At 47.5% G+C, this 18,429-nt stretch overlaps 1 long non-coding RNA gene across 1 annotated transcript in view; it reads left to right on the forward strand.

Annotated features, from left to right (window-relative positions):
- Positions 1-17,099, forward strand: part of LOC109489264 — a 42,362-nt gene extending 25,263 nt beyond the window's left edge. Inside the window, exons 2-4 of the long non-coding RNA XR_004626233.1 lie at positions 7,602-7,671; positions 8,428-8,716; positions 16,080-17,099. This is a non-coding gene — a long non-coding RNA (uncharacterized LOC109489264). The remainder of the gene's footprint in view (positions 1-7,601; positions 7,672-8,427; positions 8,717-16,079) is intronic.
- Positions 17,100-18,429: the final 1,330 nt, after the last annotated feature.

Raw genomic sequence — 18,429 nt, forward strand, 5'->3', positions numbered from 1 at the left:
GCAAATAAAAATGTACTTCGATTATATTTTGAATTTTGGCACCACACTTTATAGCCTTCTGCTTTTGCAACAAGAAGGGCTGCTAAACAGAGCAGACCCCAAGGGCCTGGCACCCATGCTGGCAGCCACTCCCCAAATCCTGCAGCTCGAGCTAATACAAACTGATGTTGATGGCTCCTCCGTGTCCATGTCTGAGCGTTTCAGGGAGTCTGATTTTAAGAATGACCAGGTTGTTGTGGAATGACCATGTTGTGCATGGAGAGAGCAGAGAATTAGGAGAGGCCCAGCCCTGATGTGCCCACCCAAGTGCTTTTTGGACAGTGGTTGGGAAAAGAAAGACTCTAAAGTCTGATGAACCAAGGGTTTAGAACTTGACTACCACTTCCTGGCTGGGTGACCTTGGACACGTCACTTAACTTCTCCTTAGGTTTTGTTTTTTTTTTAATCAGTAATAGGTGTAACTATCTCCTGATTCTAATACCCAGCAATAAGTGGGGACTAGAAATAATGGCTAGAAAAATTGGCTGTGTGCAGGGGACCAAGTAGTTTGCTCAAGAAATGATAAATTTTATTATTACCAGGACATAGAGGAAGGTAAATCAATAATAGAGGAATAAATAGCTATCACTTGTAGCCAAGGGAATATTTTGTGATCTTGTTTTGTTATTCAGTAAAGATAATACAAGGGATTTCCCTGATTTATGCATATTAAAAGTCTGTGGTGTGATAACTAGCTTCCAGGAGGGTGTCCAGTGACTCTCCCGGTTGTCATGACCAGAGGAGGAAGTGTAGTCTCTTTCCACATTGTAACCAGAATTGGCCTTTATGGCCAACAGAATATGGCAGAAAAAAATGGTAAATCACTTCTGAGATTAAGTCATAAAATACATTGTGTCCACATGCAAATGAATGAAGTTAGATCCTGACCTCACACATGTGCAAAAATTCACTCAAAATGAATCAAAGACGCAAATGTAAGAGCTAGAACTATAAAACTCTTAAGACATATGGAAAATCTTTCCAATCTCAGATTAGGCAATGGTTTTTAAAATATGACACCAAAGCACAGAGGACAAAAGAAAAAATGGACAAACCGGATGCCATCGGAATGAAAAATTTTCGTGCTGCAAGATCAAAGTGTGCTCTGCTGAGATCAAGAAAGTGAACACAAAACCCACAGAATGGAAGAAAATTGTTGTAAATTATACTTGAAGAGGGTCTTGTATCTTGAGTGTATAAAGAGCTCTTAGCAACTCAATATTAAAAAGTCAAACAACTCAACTAAAAAATGAACAAAAGATCTGAATAGCCATTTCTCCAAAGAAAATACACACATGGCCAATGAACTCATGAAAAGGTGCTCAACATCACTAGCCATGAGGGAAATGTAAACCAAAACCACAATGAGCTCCCACTCGTGCCCATTAGAATGGCTGCAATCAGCAAGATACACAATATCAAGTGTTGGCATGGGTGTGAAGAAGTCAGAGCTCTTACATACTGCTGGTGGGAATGTAGAGTGATGTAGCTACTTGGAGAAACAGTAGCTTCTCAAAATGTTAAACAGAGAGTTGCCACATGACCAAGCAATTCCACTCCTAGACATGTACCCAAGAGAAATATAAACATATGTTGACATAAAAACATTGTACATGACTGTTCATAGCAGCGTTTGTCGTTGTAGCCAAAAAGTGGAAACAACCCAAATGTCTGTCGATTGATACATGGATAAGTAAGATGTGGTGTATCCCTACAATGGGATGTCATTCAGCAATAACAAGGGGCAAAGTACGGTCACGCTACCACAAGGGTGACCTTTGAAAATGTTATGCTAAGTGAAAGAGGCCAATCACAAAAGAACACGTATTGCGTGATTGTGCGATCCTTGAAATGTCCAGGATAGGCGAACCCACATGGCAGAAAGTAGATTACTGGTTGTCTAGAGCTGGGGGGCTTAGGGAGAATTGGGAAGGACTGCTCATGGTTATGGGGTGAGGTGATGAAAATGTCCTATAATTGATCGTGGTGATGGTTGTACAACTCTGTGAATATATAAAAAATATTCACTTACCGTCACCTAAATACTTATCAGCCAGCTTGAAAAATAAAATATCACCGAGAACATTACTCTTGTATGCGTTCCCCGTGGAATTCCCCTCTCTCCGCTCAGTAGTAAATCTGAATCTTACGTTAATCAGTCCCTTACTTTTCTTTCCATCCATTAGTTTCTGAGGTTTTTAGCTGTTTGTTTGTTTGCTTTTAACGACCAGCATGTTTGCAGCAGGGAAGATTCTAGGACCAGACTAACCAATGTCTCAGTTTTCTGGGTGAGAAATCCAGATAAGAGAAGTGTAATGCCTGTCTTTGCCCTCCCATGACCACCTTAAGTAACAGGGATTCTGGATGCCGTGGCCGTATCTTAAAACAGATCGGTTTAGCCCATTAGTCATGGGCCATCGAAGATCAAAGGGATTTTAAATATCATCGAGGCCAGAGGTGGTAAATAGACAGGTGCCCATGCAGACATCACTAATCAATCATGGCATTCTCTCACACTGTCCTGTCTGGATCCAAAGCCAAAAAGTTTATTTGTTGTTAAATTATAGCCATTCCTCATAGTCCAACTCAAGGCTTCTCCTCCAAAAATCTGTACAGAACAATTCAACTCCCACTTATTTCTGCACGTACTGCTCTGGATCTGGTTGGCATGGCTTCCACGGGGTAGCTCATAAGCCACTGGAAGGCAAGGGCCCTAGCCTGCTTTTATATTCCTCTGGGTGCCTAGTCCAACCATGGGTATATAGTTGGTGCTTTATTAGTACCCACTCACCGACCAATCTGCCAAGATATGTTCAGCCAAGCCTTGAGGGGGTCTCTGATGATTTGAAAGCCAAATGTCAGCTGCTCCAGGACCATGCAACTGGAGAAACCACCAATTCACTCAACCCTAGATCTTGTCCTATAAACCATTTACTATGATCTACTTGGCTCTTTACTTCCCAAGTATTCCTAAGTTTCCCAGACTGTGACCTTATGGCCTACCTGCCTGCTTCTGGCCTGCCTCGCCCCGTCAGCACTGGCGTGGCCACCATGACTGGGATGTGTGCCCTGCACCTGCCTCTGGCCACAGCTGCCGTCTGCCCCGGGCAGCTGCCTCGCTTGGCCCAGCCTAACTTTCCTGGGCTGGGCCCCTCGTGAGTTTGCCTGGAAAACTGGACATCAGGGCGCTTTCCTCTCTATGATCCATTTATTTGTTTAGAAAGTGAAGTTAGCTTAATTTCCAGAAAGTTTTTTTTAAATCTTTAATTTTTGCCATGATTTTTGGAGTTTAGATTTACATTTACATTTAGAAGCAAATCTCCCGGATGTAAGACAGCTTAATAAAATCCAAATATTAAGTTAATCATCTTATTGTTTCAAAAATTCTAACATGAGATCAAGCTGTGGGACCAATTAGAGACCGACCCTAAAATACTGTGCATTTGAGGGATCAGTGACAGTTTGAAGTAAATAGTCTAAAGATTTTTGTCTGGGCCAGCTGAAACTGGCAGCTGGTGGCTGGGCCACCTCCGTGCCCTCCCCGTGGTCTCTCCTCTGCCACGGGGCTCTCGCAGGCTCGGTCATAGAGTGGCAGCGTTCCGGGAGCAGCAAGACGGAAGCCCCACTATGCAAGCACTTTACAAATCTCTGTGTCCCAGTTGCTACTGTCCGCCTGGCCGAAGAGAGTGACGTGGCCAGGCCCAGAACGAGAGCGAGAGGACGCTTTCACCGAGAGTCGAGTCAGGGAACAAGCTGTGGTCGTTACTACAACCACTACAATGATGGTTGATGATAATAAATGTTCATTTATTAAGCACCTACTATATACCATGGACTGTGCCCAATGCTTCACCCGTTAGTTTGTGAGGCAGGAGACAGAGGCACAACAGGAAAAGGATGTCCAGCCCAACACAGCCCCTGACTCAGAGCCCGCCTGGTGGCCACCTGAACCCACCCCAGTGTGCTCTCAGTGCCCTCTCTATCCCCCAGTGAAAAGGTCGTTGTCTTGCCTGGTGCCCAGCATGCCAGCCTGTTTACTCTTCTTCAGAGAGAATATTTCTGGGCCTGTCCTCTTTTTCTTACAAAGTATCCAGGACAAAGGTCCCCTTACAGACCAAGAGGGTTGTGGGTCCTGCTCTAGTTCCGTCTTCCTCCCCCAGGATAAACAGCTTTACCCTTAGCTCTTATGAATTCCTTCCTTATTCTTACTTATCTTAGAAGCTATTTTAAATTGGACCTGATGTCTCATGATCTGTTGACAAAAGTACCCCTGAAAGTATCCCGTGCCCCTGTAACTCACTGTTAACTGGCTGGCAGGTCAAGGTCTTGGCAGAGACTAGATTCCAACTCAATTCTTGACCTTGATTCTAGGGCTTGTTCTTTTATACTGTTCTGCATCCCCCAAGAGGGAGATAGGGGAGAACGACGGCATGGGGAGTAGAAGGGAGATGGGAGTCATCAACTCTTCTCTGGTTGCAAGTCACAGAGACTGATTCTAGCTACTTTTGGTGGGAAACGTTTTTCCTGGAGGGCCACCAGATGGCTCAGAATCCAGTGGGATGTGGGAGAGCCGGGCTTCGAGAAGGACAAGAGCCTGAGTGATCTAGTGTCTGGGCAGGAGAAACTAATTAGTAGCCTCCTTGGGGCGCTGCCTCTGAGATAAACTTGCATTAATAATTTCCCTTTCACTCTGCAATTGTCAAAGTCCCAGGAGAGAGCCTGTTGGGTTATCCTGGGACCTCGTCTGTACCTTGTGTACCAGTGAGGCGCGGGCCCCGAGATGGCACACATGAGGGAGAGACATAGAACTCAAAATGCTATTAGCAAGTTAAGAAGACATGGACGCTGCATGCCCAAACAGCAGATGACTGCTACAGAACATTCTAGGTGTTGGGGGCTAAGATTCTGGCCACCCCAAACCGAGTTAGGGCTGGGGTAGGGCCCAGCAGGTTGAGTCTAACTCATGCCATTGGGATGGTCACTGTCTCCTTCTCTCTAGAAGAGATGGGCTGGGCCCTCACATCCTCCAAACCTGGCTGCTGGGAGGGAGCATATCTCATTCTTTCCAAAAAACTTACAAAATTCAATGGCAAGGACGAAAGCCAGTCAATGGCTTGTAATTGGCTGCGTAGATCACATATTGGAGTGGGCTTTATAGTCAAGCAACCTGCACTGGGAGTCTCAGCACCATTCACCAGCTGTGAGATGCTGGGGAAATGCCCACCTACTCTCTGAGCCTCAGTTTCTTCTGCCCTACGATGGGGATATAATAATGTGCGTTCTGTCTCCACCACTGTTGTATCAAATGAACCAAAAATTGGCAGAAGTTTGTAAGCCGTGAGCTATATACAGCTACAAGGAGGCATTGTTCTACTTTTCATTGTTATCATGAGGCCAGGCTGCTCAGGATAAGTGGCTGGCACCTGGAACAGCATTTGCAAACCACAGCACCTGAGTGGAGGTTTGAGGGTGGCAGGTGAGGGTCCGGAGGACACAATCACTTGAACTTTCAGATTGCTCTCAACTTCAAGCACTGCAAAAGCCGAGGCTCCACTGGATCCTGTCACACACCTTAAGGCCAAATGGCCTGAGCAGGGTCATGGGGGGCGGGGCGGGGGGATAAATTCCACCAGCATTTTTACAGCTCTGATTTAAGCTCCATCTCCTTTCCGGAGAGCCCAACTGCTAAACTCTTCCTGGCAGTTAGGCTCCTGAGGCTGAGCACTAACAAAGTGGGGAGGGGGGTTCCCTCCACACGTCCCGCCTTTGCCTTCCTGGTCGGCATCGCGCAGGGATGGGACCTGATGAAGCGCTCCCTCTGCTATTGCCTGCCTGTGTCTTGTTGGCTGTCCTCCTTGCAGCTGTGCTCCACGATGGGCATTTCCATCGTCGCCGCAAATAGCCCACCTCCCTGCCCCGGGAGGACACAAATTCCTCTCTGCGCTCACATGCCCACTTCAAGCCATCTGCGTGCACCCCAGGGAGCGCACCACCTGACATCTCGATCTTCACAGCATCCAAAGCCTCCGGATTACCTCTCTGTTGACGCTGTTTATGCCCCGGAGCACGAAACAGAAAGAAATCCCTCTCATCTCTTATTCTAAATGTTATGTACAGGTTCCAGGGACAGAGTCGGCCCCAAATGGGCCTGGTCTGACCTCAGGCCTTTTCCTAATTTCTCATGGTCTTCCTCCTCCTTGGCCCTTAGTGATTCTTCCAGACTGTCTCTTCTTAAAACCTTATTCCCACTCATGTCTTTATTGTTATTTACCTCCAGGTGGGTTTTTGAGGTTGTAGTCTCTTATTTTGTGCGATGTCGCCAGCCCCACCGCAAGTGCTCAGTACGTGCTGGTGAGGTGAGTGAGTGCCCCCCGAGGCCGCTGGCCCGAGTAGTACCCCCAATACAGCCGCATTCTGGAAAGAGTTCTGTTAACCTCACTTCGGGAACTGGAATCTTGTTTGCCAGAGTCACTTGGGGGACCCTCCAGGACAGATTTATAATTATAAAGGTATCCAGTAAGGTTTTTACTGTAGAATTTCTAAAGACAACAAAAGCATTGTTTGAGACTGTCTGAACCTACATTATGGAATGAGAATTAGAGAGAGTTTACTGTAAAGTAACCTTGAGGATAATTATACACTGTGAACTACAGATACGCAGCGGGCTTCTGCTCTTAATTTCCAATCACTCCTCACCCAGGATTGGTGAAAATCCTCAGCCAAGCCTGGTTGAGCAAGTGTTTCCGTTTTCACCGGGTTTGGATTTATCGGCTCTGTGCTGCTGATCCTGTTACTCAAGCTTCTAGGCTATTCCTGCCCCACGCTGGTCCATCCTGGGAGACTTCCTTCCTTCCAACCAGGATTCCTCACGTCGAGATCTGTGTGATTGCAGCCTCCTTACGTTTCCTTCTGTTCACGATCCTACACGGTTCAGATTTTAAATTAAAAAGGTAAAAGTGGAGAGATTTGGGTAGGGTTCCCAGAATGCCGGCCCTAGAAGAGGCACTAAACATTACTGGGTCCTGGCATGACATGGTTTTCTGTCTCTGGTGCCCCGCTGGTCAGAGCTGTGGCCAGGCGTTGCCGGAGAGAATGTGGTGACCATTTAGTGATTTGGCCGCAAGAAAAGAATGAGGGCCCGATGTGACATATGCCACATATTTGCCTCCTTGTGGAAAGACAGGGATGTCACATGAGTGAAGGGAGGGCAGGGTTCGAGCTGAAAATATCCCTGGCAGTTTAGGAAGATGGAGACCTGGGGGCAGAAATAGTGTTCGTTTACTCAATATCAATCGATATTCAAAATCACTTTCAGTCCCGCAAGGCCAGTAGCAAAGTGACAAATAGTAGCATGAGTGCCTGGTCACAAGCTGGCTGGCAGGGAGCAGAAGAATCCTAAATTCAAATGTTGGCCAAAGAGGGGCAACTCGACCGAGCGTGGGTGGGAGCACAGGAGACGGAAGACCACCAGACCCTCCTCCCCTGGACCAGGTGCAGCCAACATGGGCCTCACATTTAGAAGAATCTTGACTCTAAACGGATTTCTGCAAACTCTCTTGCAGCTTTAGCAGAAGGGAAGCTGCCATTCCACGAGGGCAAGTCAAACTGGATGAAGGTGCATTAAAAAGGCAGGTAAATGAAAGTTTATATACCTGATGCAACTATTATGCACCTATTAGATATTATGATTATTATCAATGGAAGGGTTTAGAACCATGTGGGAAAATGCTTGTTATGACTTTAAGTGAAACCACGGTTTTGTAGTTTTTCCCAACTAGGAAAAAAAATGTGCTTCACTGGAAAAAGCCCTCCTTGCTGGAGTAAGAAAGGGTTAATGTGATGTATTACGTGTCGATATGTTGTCATAGCTCTTGGTGTTTTCATCTGTCCATCAGGCATCAGAATATTAACAGTATTTGTGCTCAAAAGCTGTGACCATGGGTGAAATTTTCTTTGGTTAGTTTTCTCACATCATTCCTTCTTGTTTAATGTAGCAATACTAGAAAAGAACTAAAAGGTAATAAAATAAAAACATTCATCGTTCTACCCTGGATAGATAACATTTTGGTGTTTTCTTTCCAGATATTTTGATATACAGATAGACATGTAAGTACCTTTAGAAATTTATAAAGTTTATAAATTTAGGATCAGACCCTGCATCTGGCGACTGTTGATAGAGTTACGGGCCTCCCACGGGATGGGGCCGCCCTGGCCCTGGGCCTTACGGGCTTCTAATATCAGAGGCAGAGGAGTTAGAATCCCAACCAAGTCTCTGTGTTGCATCTAGAAGACGACGTTAGTAAAAGCAAGATAACGTGCAAACTTCTCAGTTTCTCAAGTGGCAGCCTTCCCCACAGTAATCTGATGAGCTCTTTGCTTTTGTCCTAGAAAAAACGGTGAAGGGCAGGATGGCTCATCGAATCTCTCACCCTTGCCTAATGGTGTGCGGACAAGAAAATGTCAAGTGGGCATACTGGAAGCATGTGGCCAAGAACAGCGCCCTCATGGAGGAGGGGGGGTGCCCTTCAGGGTTCCCCCACCTTCCTGAGACCCAGATACAGGCACTGCTGTCATCCACCCTCTCCGCGATGGACACGTGTGCCCACCCAGCGGCGGGCGGGGCTCAAAGCTAGACCACACTGCCACAGCTGACAGGAAAGGCTAGAAGAATAGGCTGGTAAGGAACTGCCTCTTCTCTGTCGTTCCCAACCAGCACCACAAACCAGGCGGCTTACAACAGCAGAGATTTCTTCTTGCACGGTCTGGAGGCTCAGGGTCTGCAATCCAAGTCTCCACAGGGCCCTGCGCACTCAGAAGCCTCCAGGGGACGAAACTGCCAAGCTTCTTCCCGAGTCTGGTGGCCCCAGGCGTTCCTTGGCATGTGGCAGCACCTGCCTCGTGTGTGTGTGTGTGTGTGTGTGTGTGTGTGTGTGTGTGTGTGAATTTCCCTCCTTATAAGGATGCCTGTCGTATGGAGCTAGGGCCCACCCTAATGACCTCATCTGAGCCTGATGCGTCTGCAAAGACCCTCTATCCAAGTGAGGTCGCCGTCACTGCTGGGGGCGGTCAGAACTTCAGCACATCTTTGTGGAAGCCAACTGAATCAATCCTTCCCCTCTTTCAGATGCATCTGGAGGGACGATGAAATAGCACAGATTAAGTATCTACAAATCTTCCTAACGCAGCTCTGTAACACGCAGATCTTTTTGGTATTTCCATGACAATTAGAGCTTTGGAAAAGTCATTTAACCAGTCTGGGCCTTGGTTTTCTCGTGTATTAAGCGAGCTGAAGCAGCGACTTTCGAGGTGCTGGCTGTGCGATCCTGGTAGGAATGAGGTGTCATTGTGCGACTATGAGCTGCCCCCAAAATGCAAATCTGGTCTGTGGTTCCTACAGGTGACTCAGACACATTTCTGGATCTTTCCTCCTCACGTACAATTCAAGGCTATTCGCCAGTAACCCACAAAAATTTGGTATTCGTAAAATTAGTGTGCACACAGTTTGCTAAGGACTCAAACTTGTTTTTCCACCTCTACTTTACAGAGGTGGAATTTCTCCGATTTTTGGAAGGATTCTTTTTACTTGGTTTTTCAACAGTTGTTATGTTGCGGCTTTCAGTTGCTGTGACTCATACTTTTTATTTATAAATTACTATTGGTTTTGTGCCCTCATTATCCATTTTAGGCCGATGACAGGTTTTTGTTTGTCTTGCGTGGGTGTTTTTGGCCTGTAGAATTGTCCACTATTTGGACATTATATAGAAATAAACTGCAGCTCAATATGCAATGGCTTGTCTATCCCTCTTGCTAAGGGATGTGTAGACATAACCCCTTGCAGTTTGCTTGAATGGTAGAGTGATCGGCCATGCCAGTTTGCCCAGGACAGAGGGTTTCGCGGGGATGCGGAACTTTCAGTGCTAAAACCAGGGAAGTCTGGGCAAGCTGGCACGATTGGTCACCCTATTACTTACGGACCCTTCCTTGGTGGCCTGCTTGCCTGCGGATTTGTGTTATTCTAATAACTCTCATCTTACAATCAATGTTAGTAGAATAAAATGAGTAGGGTTATTTTTGAGACCAGAAGGCATTTGTTTATAATCAAGTGGATAACGTCAGTTTCTTCTCTTTTCAGACAGGCAGGAAGTGAGTCACGAATGTTGCACGTTCAAGTTCAGCACCATGGATTCATCTGGTTCCTCTGTATTCTTCCTCCCTCTCCTTCCCCTAAACCTCACCTCTCTGATTTTCCCAACTCAAAAGAGACATGGAATAGGTGGGGTGTTGGGGCTCTTTGGCCCAGTCCAAGTAGATATAGTCTAAAAAGTTTAGGAAGCCCTGTAAAGGGTGCATGATAATGCCCCCTCCCCGCGGTGGCCAAGGCTACAAGTCCACTTTGACTTGGCCCAAGATTCCTAACAAATGCAGAGAAAGAATCACAGCTTCATGAAGCATCATCCCTGGAGGTCCTTACTGAGAATTATCTAAACGGTAGTTAATTCTCCCCACCTTAGGAAGATTTTGACATTGATATAGTCTCCTTTGGATGGTGTCCAATATGGATCCTCTTATTTGGCTCCACTGTTTCGTGGGAAGGGGGGAGGGGAGGAGAGACAGCTGCCATTCATTTACGTGTTCATGTTCAGCACGTCAGAACTAGGATTAGGGGCTCTTTGCTTTTGACTTAATGTCATTTAGACCCTCACAACAGGTGCATGAAGTATGACTGACCCTACTTGGTGCATCAGGAGCCTGCCCTCTCCTGCCCTCTCCTGGCTTAGCTCAAACCCTGCCCAGCCTGCCCTCTCCTGGCTTAGCTCAAACCCTGGTCTCCCTACCACTTCCCATAGCCTCGGAGGTCCCCCAAACCCACTCACCTAAACAGAGGTCACTGTCGAATTGTGAAAAGGCAGAAGCCTTAAAAAGCCCAAACAAGCCATTGAGAGTTTGACGATTTAAAAAATAAGACCGACACGTTCTCAGCCTGGAATGGAAGCTCCTGATGGGTCCATCTGTAGAACTCGTTGCCCCCAATTCACCCCAAGTCCTGGGTGACCCCTCCCCGCACTGCTCCGGTTGAATTTAGGGCCCTGTTGACTCATGGGGCATCGTGGCCACAGGAACGGTGGCTGGACCATCAGTGGCAGGCGGCTCACAGCTCACCTTTTCTTTCTTTCTTTTTTCTTTTTTTCTTTTTAACTTGGAATATCTTTCCTAACACAAACATTTTTCTGCCTTACATTTCTAGAGGAGTTGTCCTTAAAAGTGGGTAGGCGACCGTGTTGTGACCTAGTTTCTGCTCAGCCATAAGGCTTTTCTGGCTTTTCTGGCAGGGGACAGACACTCAGCATTCCAGACGGGGTTAGTGGTGGGGCTGCTATTTATTTAACTGCTAATCCCACTTACGTGAAATTAATTTACTCTACTATTATAACTCACCCCGCTTCCTGCCCTGGTGGGCTCCTATAATTTTCACCTGACTGCTCCGTAATGCCCCTGCTTCCTGGACTACGGGTTGGGAGCTGGGTCTCGGGATGACTCACATTAGGAGGTCGTTTATACAGAAGAGAGGTTTTCTCATCATAGACTGAGGAGAGTTACTGTAAAAGCAGTGGTGTTGGTTTTATTTTTTTCCTCTTAATAACCAGTTCCCCTTCAAGGCAACCCTTCAAGGAAGTTTTTTCACTATTATTAACCTTCTTCCCAAACCAAATATGGGCTGCTCCAGTGTATACAGTGTGCAGGTGAGTTTCTGCCTTCTCCAGGGGAAACCCAGCCCCTGGGTTTCCACCTGCCCCGATCCTCGATGAAATGTAGGTCCGCTGCACAACGCCGAGCAGGTGCTCACGGCAGAAGCGTCCGGGCTGCTCTCGGAGTGAAAGGCTCCAGGGGTTGTTACTTTTACAAGGGTTTACAAACATCTCTAAAAAAAAGCAGGGGGATGTTAACTGAAGCTGCCCAAATCCAGGTCCCCCAGCTGGGGTCTCTCTTGCGACAGGGGTGAATAAGGAGCCTCTGGCATTGAGGCTGCTAGTGACAGGACTTTCTACAGAGACCAGGAGAAGCCCCACAGGCTTCTGCTGACACCCTGCACTGAACTCCTGGCCAGGGCACACAGCTGGGTGTGATGGTCTGAAAAACTGGTTCTAGCCTCCTGGAGACAACATCCCATTCCTAGCTCCCTTTCATCTCTGAACAGCTCATCTGAGTGTTTCGGGAGAGAGCCAAGAGAGGGAATGAGGGCAGCGCAAAAGCTTGCCCTGGATGGTCTCTACCAACACTGTGAATGTGGCCATTTAGAGAAGTGAAGGGAATGGCCATCCTCCAACTTGCGTAAAATCCCCAATATCTTTTCAAACGAACTCCACGTTGCTTGTAGAACGAAGCCCACCTTCAGCCAGACGTGAAGTTTCCCAGTAGCTTGAGCCTTCGGTCCCTCCTATTTCCCTTCACTGCTTTTCACAAATCCTCTTCCCAGCCAACTGTCTGTTCCTGAACTCATTTACCCAGTTTCTCCAATGGAAACCCAGCCCACTCTGTCTGCCCATGTTCACCCCCCTGCCTTTGCCACATGACACCCTGGAGGAAGCAGAATGCCCTCTTCATCCTTTTCAACCCGTGAGTCTTTCCCCCATGAGGTGTAGGGCCATCTCACTGTCGCTTGCGTTCCTCTGCTGGAGGAAATAGTCCCTGGGCCCACCGGCTCTCAGGCAGCTGTCTCTCCATCACATTTCACTGGTGTGCTCTGTGCAGAATCGCATGGCCCCGGAGAGGTTCATGATCCCTCATATGCATGATCTTTGTCTCCCCCACTAGAGCTTAGATGCGTTGAGACTGGGGATCATGGCTTGACATTCACGTGCAGCCCTACAGCTAAATCAGTCAACAGTTAGTGGGACTTGATTATGATATAACCAGTTGTCTACTAGTTGAATCCAGAGTGTAGCTTCTTGCTTAGAACATGACCTTTGGTGTGAGAAAGACCTCAGTTCAAATCCTGCTTGTGTCAACTCCCAGCTTTGTGACCTTGGGTAAGCTGTTAAATGTCGTTGGCTCATTTCCTCAGTTATGAACACACACAGCTGGTGTAGTTGACTCCTGGGTTTGTTATGGCTTTAAGTGAAGTAATGCACGTGGAATGCATGGTTGGTGCAGTGCCTGACATAGGACCAGGACTCAATAACCAGCAGTGGTTAGTATTCTGAGTTTTTTTTTTGGGGGGGGGTTGGTGCCCAGATCCTTCTGCTACAGCAAGACTCAACAAATTGCAAATTAATGGAGACGTTGTTTTTAGAGGAGGCATCCTAGGGAGAATGTTGAAGTGAGCTTGTAAATGAGAGAAATGAGAGGTTAGTTCAATTCTATTCCTACCAAGTTTTCAGCAGCTCGCAGATGGACTAGGTTTTAGCTGATACTCCAGATATTGCAGAGCTCTTCCCAGAGGCAGGTAAAGATTGACTGTGCCTGACTCTGAAAACCTGTACTTGTCACCTGACCTTGAACGTAACAAACAGCCCCTGAGGAAGGTAGCTCCAATTACAGTCATGGAGTCGGAGGAACTCATTCAAGGCAGATTGATTTATTAGACCAGAAATACAGCTCAACAGCCCACACACCAAGTCTGTCTTTGGCAAACGGCCCTGCCTGCTTCTTTCTCTCTTGCCCTGACATATTGATCTGTGTGTGTGAGTTGGTGTAGTTTATTGTAGAGGTGTACGTGTGTGTGTGTGTGTGTGTGTGTGTGTGTGTGTGCTGCTGTCCCAGAAAGGAAGCTCTTTACTTGGGGGTCCTCTTTCTGGGAGATCTCCAAACCTGAACCAAAGGAGATCTTGCCCCAGTTCTTCATATAGTAGCTTTAATTTCATTCCTTTACTTCAGGTGGGCCCAGAATGTTCCAGACTGCCTCTCACCCTGTCTGAGCACTCTGCTTCTGAGTGTGGCAACATGTCATTTTGTAAGGAAGAAAAAAATCTAATCTTTGTTGTATGCCTCATGTCATGCAAAATATCATGATCCCCATTGATCGGAAGAAACTGAGATTCAAAAGAGTAAAGAAACTTAGCTCAGGTCAAATGTCACTAGAGTCAGGATCCAAACCCAGGTCTGTCTGACTGTTGAGCTCAGTGATGGCTGACTCCAGGCTTAGCCCCACCAGGAGATTTCCATATCACAGGGTCATTTTAAATGGAAATATTTTGTGATCTAGGGCCACAAATTAAATTTGTATCTTCAGAAACATTTTGTGCCCAGATCTGGCTGTTTGGCCTCTCTTATATCATCTGTTGCTGTGTAACACATTACCGCAAACTTAAAACAATACCCATCTATTAACTCATGGTTTATATAGGTCAGGACTCCCGGCAGGTATAGCTGGATCCTCTGCTTATGGTCTCGCGGGACTGCAATCCAGGCATTGGCCAGGGCTGCACTGTCATCTGGAGACTCGACTGGGGAAGGAGCCATTTCCCTGCTCACATGGCTGTTGGCAGCATTCAGTTCCTTCAGCCTGTAGGACTGAGGGCTTCGGGCTTTTTTGCTGACTGTTGGCTGTTCACAGAACCTGGAGGCCACCTCAGTGACTTGCCATATAGGGCTTCACAACGTGGCCCCTGCTTCCTCACAGCCAGCCGGGGAGAGAGAACTTCCTGCAAGATGGGCACTGTTATCTTTCATGACACGGTCACATACATACCATCACCTTTGTCATGGTCTGTTGGTTAGAAGCAAGTCACAGGTCCTGCCCACACTCAAAGGGAGGAGTCATACAAGGGGAGGAACAGCAGGAAGAAGGGATCGTGGGGGGCACTTTGAGGGTCTGTCCACCACATCCCTCCTGTCCTTTTCCCTCTTTTTTTCCTTTTTACCCTCCTCCTCATTCCCCATCCTAGTCTAGACTCAGAGCTAGGGATTTGCCAGTAAATAAGAGCTTTATGGTAATGATGCTAATAAGTAAAATCATTTTGTGCCAGGCACCAAGCTGTTTTCTTTTTAACTTTCTATTCAGGTATAACATACAGACAGAAAACAGCAACATACTGAGTGTAGAGCTCCATGAATTTTTTGTAGACTGAACACATGCATGTAACCAACACACAAATCAAACACCAGAACATTACCAGCACCCCAGAGCCCTCCTCAGTCTCCCTTCCAGTCCCTAACACCCTCAAAGGTGGATCTTTAACAGCAGAGATTACTTTTTACTTGTTTTTGTACATTTTATAAATGGAATTACACAGGCTGTATTCTTTTTTTTTTTTTTTTAAGATTTTATTTGACAGACAGCCAACGAGAGAGGGAAAACAAGCAGGTGGAGTGGGAGAGGAAGAAGCAGGCTCCCAGCAGAGGAGCCTGATGTGGGGCTTGATCCCAGAATGCCGGGATCACGCCCTGAGCCGAAGGCAGACACTAAAAGACTGAGCCACCCAGGCGCCCCTGTATCTGGTTTTCTTGACTCAACATGGTCTTGGGGCATGTGGGTCTGGGTTGTCTCATCGCTGAATAGGAGTTCACAGTATGGATATACCACAGTTGACTTGTTCGTTCTATTCTTGATGGGCACATGGGTAAGTTTCCAGTTTGGAGGTATTACAAGCAGTGCTGCCAGGGGAGGGGCTTAGTATGTGTCTTCCGTGAACACACATAAGCATGTCTGCTGGATATGTACCTGGGGCTGGATTGGTGGGTTGCAGGGCATACATATTTTGTGTGTCTTTTGGGACACCTCTGATATTTTCCTTAGGCTACATAACAAGATGTTGAGTCGCCCACCAAATGGGTTGACTTTTGAATGTTGGTTTTGTGCCTCATCAAATACAAATTTATGCCACCGCCAACAATACAGGAGAGCGTCTGCTCTGCCCACCCTGGCAATTTTCTATTACAATAATCTTTCAGTGTTATAAGCAAAACATGATAGTTTAATTGTAATTGCATTTCATTGATTCTTGGTGAAGTTAAATATTTTTTCAGATTTGCTGTCCATTTGAGTTTCTCATTTGCATTTTGTGTTCCTTTTTATTTCATGTTTTTCCAATCCCCCACAGAATGCTGCCCTGTGCTCGGGCAAGTCTCGTCTCTGCTTTTGCCATGGACATGATGTCAGCGTCCCACAGAAAACTCAGCATTGTCAAATGCTTTGCAAACAGAACATGTGTCAGAAAAATGCACATTCCCAAGGCCTGCAGGTGGCTGGGCCAGCCACATCTGTCATTCCGCCGACGAGGACGCCCTAATTCCCCCCAGGGCTATAAACCTCACTTCTCACCCGGACTCTGGACACCATCACTCAAGGGCCATTGGAGCAGGAGGGGCTGCCCACGTGACCTAATGACTTAACCAGGTGAGGCTCCTAGGCACTTTGGGTTTTTAGACAACGGTGCCTCAGAGGAAGTGTTCCCTACCGCTCTGGGGGAAACGGGCAACTGTAAATCAGGTAACAGTATGGCACTGACTTATTTATCCTTGTAAGAGTTTCACATTCTGAAGTCAACAAGGGACCCATTGCCCGATCCACGGCCAATTTGCAGTCAGCACTTAGGGAAATCTTAATCCCCCTTGTTTGGCCGGGGGGCCTGCCAGGGGCTTGTAGGAGCCAAGGCACCCCATAGCGCCGAGCCCGATCCATCGATCGTGTCTCTTGGTCTGGGCCAAATGTCATCTTCCCAGGGACAGAAAGTCACCAAACAGTGGGAAACATTTACTCTCTGCTCGAAGAATGCTCTTTCCCTTCTTTCCACTTGTCCTCTGTGTTCTTCCTCCGTGAGGGAATGTGTGGCTGGACAGTGGCTGCACCCAGGCAGACATGCTGGCGAATCCCAAGACGTCGACGCAGTTCGAGAGCAGCTTTCAGGACTGAGGCTGCTGCTGGTTAGCGGTCAAGGCCGAGGCCGAGCTCAGTGCCCCATCACCAGTTATGGTGCGTCCTTACAAGAGAGCATCAGGAAGCTATGAAAAATATTGTTTTCAATGAATTTTTATGACTGAAAAATGCTCATGACATGAATTAAGACCAAATGAAGATGTAAAACCCACATGCGGATACAGAACATGACCCAAACGATCTAAAAGACCGGAAGTAACTAGTAGCGGCGATTTTCTCCGCAGGCAAGATTGTGTTTGCTTTTTATGTTCTGTCTTATTATATTTTAAAATTTTCTTACATTCCTACAAGCTTTTGTGACTTTTATTCACCAGCCCACCCCCATCACCGACACTCTGAAGCACCAGAGCAGAAGAGCTGGGCCCCAGGCTCCGGGGACTGGGCAGGTGCCTGTGTGCCATTCAGTCCTGCTCCTCGTACGCCAGTGCCGGGAGCGGGGGGTGCCGAGACCAGGGGAGACGGAAACCAGGCAACTGACTTCGCAGGGAATGAAGACCTGTCTGACTAGGGATTTCAGCACTTGCCTTCCACCCCACATGCTTCTTCCTCCCTCCCTTCCTCCCACTCTTCCAAACATTTCCCCTCCTTGGGTGCCCAGAAAGAAGCCAGTGGGGGCTTGAGAGCAAGTAAGAAAAGTACATCTCGACCAGAAAGAGATCTTCAACAGGCTCAGAAGGTCACTTGTGCCAGAGTCGGATAGGGACCTTGGTGTGGCAGCCCTTCTTCCGGAAAAACCTCCGTGGACTCACAGGTCACTCTGCTCCACTCTTGTCATGCTGCCGCTTGCAGGCGGGTTTCAGTCCTGGGCGCCAGCTTAAACAACACCGAGGAGCTCGCCTTCTGCAGGACACAGAAACGACAGCAGCACCTTCACCGACAGGCTTAGCAGCCAGACTGCCGCCGCGGACTGAGTGCTGACGGCACGCCCGATCCTGGACCAAAGCGTGACCTCTTGTCTTGATCTTTAAAGCAACTCCTTTACAGATGGAAAATCTGAGCTGAGCGAGACTAAGTAATGACATGGCTGTATCTCAATCTGTAGAAATGTTCCCGGATAGGGGAGGAAAGAGATGCCCTGGGAACCTTCTGCCTCCCCGCTGCCGATGGGGCTCCCTGGACCACAGCAGCCCTGGCTGCTGGAATCGGAGAAGCAGGCCGGGAGAGCTGCGTCACCTGTGGGGTGTCTGTATGACTCTGATGAAGAGCAACATCCCAATTCACTTGAGAGTAACACGGGTTTCCACCTAAAGGGTTTAGTGTTGTGCCAGGTATAGCTCATGGGAGGTAGGAGGCTGAACGTTCTCGAATCAGGAATGTGAGCTCCCAGGTGGCCTTCAGCTGCATCCACTTCGCCCTTACCCTTGACTGCTGTTTCCTGACAGCTGGTTTTGATGGCTTGAGATGCCGAACTTCGTTCGGACCCCGGCCCCTATGGATGGCTTTGTGGTTCGTCGGGGAATTGGGTCCTTTCTTACAGTTTGCCAGGAATGTGACAGCAGTAGATGAGGCTTCCC

Source organism: Ailuropoda melanoleuca, chromosome 6, assembly GCF_002007445.2.
Source record: "Ailuropoda melanoleuca isolate Jingjing chromosome 6, ASM200744v2, whole genome shotgun sequence".
In the NCBI taxonomy this organism is placed as follows: Eukaryota; Metazoa; Chordata; class Mammalia; order Carnivora; family Ursidae; genus Ailuropoda; species Ailuropoda melanoleuca.